At 34.9% G+C, this 6902-nt stretch overlaps 1 long non-coding RNA gene across 1 annotated transcript; it reads right to left on the bottom strand.

The window, feature by feature from the left end:
- Nucleotides 1-1758: 1758 nt before the first annotated feature.
- LOC145305254 (uncharacterized) lies at nucleotides 1759-2577 on the bottom strand. The gene is made up of 3 exons (XR_013874556.1): nucleotides 2319-2577; nucleotides 2009-2072; nucleotides 1759-1850 (listed from the first exon to the last, which is right to left on the bottom strand). It is a non-coding gene; the product is annotated as an uncharacterized LOC145305254 (long non-coding RNA).
- Nucleotides 2578-6902: the final 4325 nt, after the last annotated feature.

Raw genomic sequence — 6902 nt, 5'->3', positions numbered from 1 at the left:
ATTTTCCAAGATTAATCTTGAGGCCTGCTTCACAGAATGTTCGTAGTAGAATATTCAAATGTTCCAGATGTTCCTCCACATTCATACTATATATAAGAACATCGTCCAGGTAAACTAGGCAAAATGCCCTCAATTCAGGACTCAAATCCATTACTCTATCCATCAACTTTACAAATGCACTTGGAGCATTGGTCAATCCAAACGGAAGCCTCTTGAAGCAATATTGCCGTCCATTAGAACAAAATGCTGTATATTTCCTGACAGATTCCTTCAAATGCATTGAATTGTATGCTGAAGTTAGGTCAATAGACGTAAAAATCTTCTTTCCTCCAAGTTTGTCAAACAGCTCACCAATATTAGGCAAAGGGTAACAGATCTTCTCAGTTATCTCATTTAATGAGCGGTAGTCCAGGACAAAACGGACTTTCACCTCGTTAGTATTTCCAACTTTCTTCTTAACAGCAAAAATTCCAGAATTAAACGGTGAATTACATTCTTCTATCACATCTGTTTCCAACCATAAATCAATCTGTTCTTTTAGTTTCTCTGCATGATGAGGATTGAGCCTAATCATTCTATTCTTGAAAGGTTGAGCTCCAGGAACCAACTGAATATCATATTCCTCCAAAGTACAAGATCCAATATCCGTAGGATCAATCGATAATGCCTTGAAATTCTTTAAAAACAACCCAACTATCCTTCCTTTCAAAGAAACATTATCCTTTAAAAACGGAACTTTATCCAACTTCAATTTATCTTTAATAAAACGAATCTTCTTTAATGTTGTTGACACATCTTCTTTAACCCTGTTTTCTTGCAGCATTGCTATCTTCTCCGCCACAAACAAATTTCCAACCAAAGTACCAGCAGGAACAGATTTCTTAACAGTTTCAAAATTCGTGATTTTAGTCATAATTTTACCGTTCTTTCCCACCTCAGTAATTCCTTCGTTTATCAACAAATTGTTTCGGCTACAGTAACCTTGTCTAGGAGCTATATAACACAACTGTCCTTCAGGCATATTTCCTTTAGTTGAAACTTCTACCACCACTGTACTCAATGCAGGAATTTCTATTCGATTTTTCAATGAACAAATCCATTTTTGGTCTTGTAACTCAGCTACATTAATCTCAGGTTTCTTAGTTCTTGCTTTCTCCATTTTCTCCAAAACTGTATGAACCAAATTCTTCACTACAATTTTCCGTTTAGCTACTAAATTCACACTGATTCCATGCATCTCAATCCTGTTGCCGTCTTTGGCAAATATCGTCTTCACGTTATTTTTGTTCAACCAATAACTGCCTAGGTTCATAGGTACAGTCATACCGGAAATAACAAAACAATCTTCTTGAAAACTGTGACCTCCAATCTGAAATTCAACATTCCGAACAACACCATCAATCCTGATACTGGAACCCTGCACGCCTGTTGCTTTCGAATCCGTTTCTTCAATCACACAATCAAGCTTTCTAGCCAACACTTGAGATATCAGACAGCCTCTTGCATTGCCGCTATCAATTAAAGTCAGGATTTCCATGCCACCAATCTTTGTTGGAACATAGACTTCAGCCGCTCCAGCCGCCATCTCAGAATCTTCATGAAACTTATAAAACAGCTATCTAACTCACACCAACAGTTATGAGGTTGTAACTATCCAATTTTCTATCAAATAACTATCTATCTGTCTACAACAAATAACAAAAAAACTGAATAAAACAATTCACTCACCGACAATATTTCATCCACCAACAGAAATATCTCCTAATCCACAATCAACAACAGAAATTCTCCGGCCAACAGAAACTCCCCAAACTGTTAATCCACAATCAGTAAACTTCTCTCCGACCAATCTAAAATATTACAAAATTTTAGATGCCGATTGATGGAAAATCACTGTACATAAGAATTAATATTGATATCAATATATATATAACAAATTTACAAGACTATTTTTCGAATAGCAATATATATAATAATCAAATGGTAACATGAAATCATAACAACTCACCATCAAATAAATAATGATGACAGTATCTCCCAATCACCAAAACAAAACACTCTTCTCAGCCAATCTAAAATTAATACAATGATTTTAGATGCCATAAATAAAAGTTGTAACACAATAAAAGAAATTGTATTAAGAAATATGATAAATCAAACATTATCAATCACCAAGCAGATTAATCTTTCCAAATATCATAAGTTCAATTCATTGAAATTCAATAAAATATTACCTAACAAAACTATTATTGTCAGATTAAACTGAGATGTATAAAAGGTTTAAAAGTCGAAATTCAACTAACTATATATCTCAATACCTGAGAGCACTTTCTTGCGCAGCTTTGCTTCTCTGCGCAGCCCAACTTTCTGCGCATGGCGCGCTCCACTCATTTCAGCTACCTCTATACACCGCCCCATATTGCGCATACCAGCTCTGAGAGACAGTGCAAATTTCTTTGCAAATATGGTCACTCCCCCTTTTTCTCAAACAAAAAAGACAGCTCCCCCATATCTGCGCATACCAACTCTGAGAGGTAGTGCAATATTCGTTGCAAATATGTTCACTCCCCCTTTCTCTTCCAACAAAAGAGACAGTTCCACCATATTTGTGCATACCAGCTCCGAGAGACAGCCCCTCCCTTCCTTCATAGAAAAAGACTTCTCCACGATTATATCTAATGCATTATAACAATTTTGCTTCATGAAATTTTAAACTTCATTAAAAATTTTGCTGAATCAACATCACTAAATCGCAATATAATTGTTTTAAAATCGAATACTTTAAATCACAATAACTGACTCATCTTTAAAAACAATTTTCCACATTTCATCAAAATTTAGTACTTTTCAAATATCTAATTTCATATTTTTATCAAATTTAATTCAATTTAAAATTCAATTTAATATTTTTCAATAGCAATTTTACAAAATTGTATTCCTAATTCGTTTTTCATTTTCACTTTTTATTATTCTTATCTTTGTTAGACTCCACAACAGTCTGAAACAAAAATGAATTTTACTAATTTCAACAAAACATAATCAAAAACTAAATTAATTATTTTGATTTCCATTATAACATAATCTCGTAATTTCATATAGGCTTATAAACAATATGTTATCTTATCATAATTCAAAATAAACCATCAAAATAAATTATCACAAAATTAGAGTCGCTTCGTTCACTCTTTATCATTAATTTTGTTTTGTTGTTGTTTATTTACAATGCGCATAAATCAAAACAATGCCGCGTAACAAGTAAAAATGGAATAAGGTTTTATGATTATAATACATTCAAAACACTAAAACCATAAAATGTCATCTATAATAGCATTATTCCATGCCTCGACTTCCGCTACAAGGTCTTCTTCATAATCGTTTGCCCCTAAACCATCGACATGCGCCACTTCCTTCGTATCCTCCCCTTCTTTCACATCTCCTTCAATTTCACCAACCAATTTCTTTTTATCCAAACTATTTTCATTCTTTTTAAAACTCTTTTGCCCCGTCTTATAAGGAACAAAAGGCTTGTTTCCCCACCGCAAAAAGTATTTTCCTTTAGGATTAGGCAACTTTTTATCTCTAATATCAAAACAATCCCTCATCATGTGACCCTTTCTGTTACAATAATAACAAATAAATCCACCTTGAATTGCGCCAATTAAAGGAATAAGTTCAGCTGGTCCACCAAATTCATCAGCTAAATCAATTTCACATTGATTTATTTCAAATGACAAATTATCTTCATCACTAACCTGATCAATAGTTACAGGATTTGACTTGGAACCAACGCCACCAACCATCGTCTTAGCCAAAGCCATCTGGTTTGTTGTACATCCTCTAGCCATTGACCCTGAAATTTGATTAAATTGTAGCCCTTTAACAATCAATTGTGCTTTAACTATTAACTCTGTCCGAAACTTCGTTATCATTCGCACTTGTCCGTCACGTTCTAAATCCAATGCAAATTGACGCATCTGATTAGCCAAGAGTGGAGATAAAACCACATTACACACTTGAGAATAGAAATCCATAAACATATCATCAGTTGGTTTCGGATACGCACGTTTCCAGAAAGATAGTATCTTATCAAAAAATGCATCAATCTTATCATTCTCATGTTGCTTAACACTCAAATACGCATCTTTACACACATTTTTCATGTCGGGTGGTAAAAATGTCTCCCGCATCTTACACAAGTATCCCTTTAATGTTAATTGTCTATTCTCCATATCAGCAGGTTTTAGTGTATAACCACAAGCGGTTCTTACACCCACACATTTATCAAACAAAATTTCCTTACACACTTGATGGTTAGTCATATGATAACGTCTAGTAGTCATCCAAAATCTCTCCAAATAATCATCAAAGAAAATCACATCATCGTCAACTGCAAATTCAGGCGCATTTTTTCTGAACTGATCATCAAGTTTAGCACACGTCTCATTGTACCTATGCACATTCTCCTCCCCCTGCGAAACATACAGAGATCTATCTGGTACATAAACAAGAGATTTACACCAACTAACCTGCGAATCACTCAGTCCAGCTTCAAAAAAATTGAGCGTATTAAAATCCTCCGCATCAACCTCAGAAAGGGCTGGCCACCACATAAGAACTCCATTATAGATATTATCCACAGCATCAACTCTAGACAATTCCCAAAGTTTTATGATCTTATCTTCATTTCCCTGCATACCACCAAAAATAGGTCGAGAACCACCAGCAAACAATTTAGGCTTCTCTTCTGATCCCCCAAATCCTCCAGATCCACCAGCCGTTCTCTGCCACGGCATAGAGTTATTTAAACCATTCTGCTGGTTATTCGACCCATTCTGCTGGGTATTCTGCTGGTTATTCGACCCATTCTGCTGGGTATTCGAACCATTCTGCTGGTCATTCAAACTATTCTGCTGGGCAATCTTTTCAAGAATTCGCTGCTGGCCAGTCATAAACTCATTCTCAACGGTCACACCCTCAGTCTTGATATCATTATCAACACTAGGCTCCACCACCTTATTAAGTCGATCTTCCAAATCGTCCATCCGAGTAGCCAGTCCAGTAACCGCAGCAACATTAGTATCAACATTATCCGTCAATTCCTGAACTTTTGCCTCCAGCGGCGCCATTCTTCCAGTAAGATTATCCAGCTTATCCCCATTGGAATGAATATCACCCTGCAGCGAGGCCAACAATTGGAGCATATACTCCTCCTTCTCCGCCGGGGACAACTTCTTGTAATAATCAATGTCCACCTTCATGGCGTCCAAAAATCCCTGAACAAAACTAAAGCAAAGAAATAATACAATTAAAAGAAAATCTGAGCCGTAGATTCGTACTACACTACTGCGCCAAAATGACGTATAGTAATAGCAAGAACAAACAGCTAAATATTCTTATAAAGTGTATTAATTCAATACAAGGTTAACATACAATAATAACATTTATTTTAAGACAACTGTTCACTTTATGTTCGTATCCTGTTGCAGAGCAATGACTTGCTCCGAAACCGTGGATACCAGAACTAAAGTCTAAACTATATAATACATGCATTGCTCTTAAGTCAGGAAGAAAGGGACTATACATCACAGAAAGAGAGGGGACAATGGGCTGTTTATTACACTAGTACCCGAAGTTTTATAATAACGTTTTCTTATTCGATGGTTTAACAACTTTGGGGACTTTTTTGAATAAATTTTGATTGGTTTGCTCATTACTTTGAGTGTCCAAACGTTAATAATCTACAGATGGTGTATTTTATGTATCATCATTGAGGATGTACGTCAATTTATCGGCCATTGTCTTTTATCTGAGAAACCTTCAATTCTGGTTGTTCCTTTTAAACTTAAACATACTGTAATTATATTATCTTCTAGGACTGTAGGCACCACTGCTTATTTAGGTTTATTAGGGAAAGTTTTATGTATCTAGAAATCTTAAGGGATAAGACAATGGACAATAAATTGATGTACGTCCCCAATGATGAAACATAAAATGATAAAATTACCCCTTATTTAGATTATTTAAAATTAGTGGTTGAAACATTTGAACACTGAACTTATTAACCAACCAATTAAAATTCAAAAGTTTCCAAAGTTGTAAGCCAACAAATAAGAAAACGTTACTATAAAACTTTGGGGACTAGTGTAATAAACAGTTCTTTGTCCCCTCTCTCTCGGGATAGTTTATATTTATATCTAGATATAAGGGATAAGACAATAGACAATAAATTGATGTACATATCCAATGATGATACCCCCTCAAACTCAACTTATCAACCAATGAATACAAATTCAGTAAAATCCCCCAAGTGTTTCCACCCCCTTTATCACATCCCCTCCCCTCCTACTAGATAAACAAACTGACCAATAAATGAGTTCCATGTTAGCAATCTAAATTTAAGACAATTTTTCAATTGTCATAATATCCACGTATATTCTACATCCATTACTACTGTGCTAACAAATGAATTTTAATATAAAAAGGATGACAACATCCATAAAAGCTAAGCACTGAAACGGTCGAAGCAAAATTGTAAGTAAATATGTTAAAAAAACTGCCTAATACCGAATAATTTTTATGGACATACTTACATTTTAGGACTTGTTTATAGAGATATTGTACTTTGATGTCCCAGGAATCAGTTTATCCAAAATCAGACTAATCGGATAATTAGATCACATAAAAATTTGTTGTTAAAAGCAAAAAAATCAACATGTTTAAATAGACGTACGGACATTTTAATAATGATTATTGAGTTGCTATGCTTTCTAAATCATACATAACTACTACAGGAATCACCATACAAAGTTTGAAATCGATATGACAATTCCACCATGCCTAAACTAACGACAAAAGCTATCCGTACCGGACGGACGGACGGACCGGTCAATTTATAGAAGAGC

The sequence above is a fragment of the Acartia tonsa genome, chromosome 14 (genome assembly GCF_053477335.1).
Source record: "Acartia tonsa isolate MP-2025a chromosome 14, ASM5347733v1, whole genome shotgun sequence".
In the NCBI taxonomy this organism is placed as follows: domain Eukaryota; kingdom Metazoa; phylum Arthropoda; class Copepoda; order Calanoida; family Acartiidae; genus Acartia; species Acartia tonsa.
Note: the sequence above shows the minus strand (reverse complement) of the source record. Positions and strands in the feature narration are given on the sequence as shown.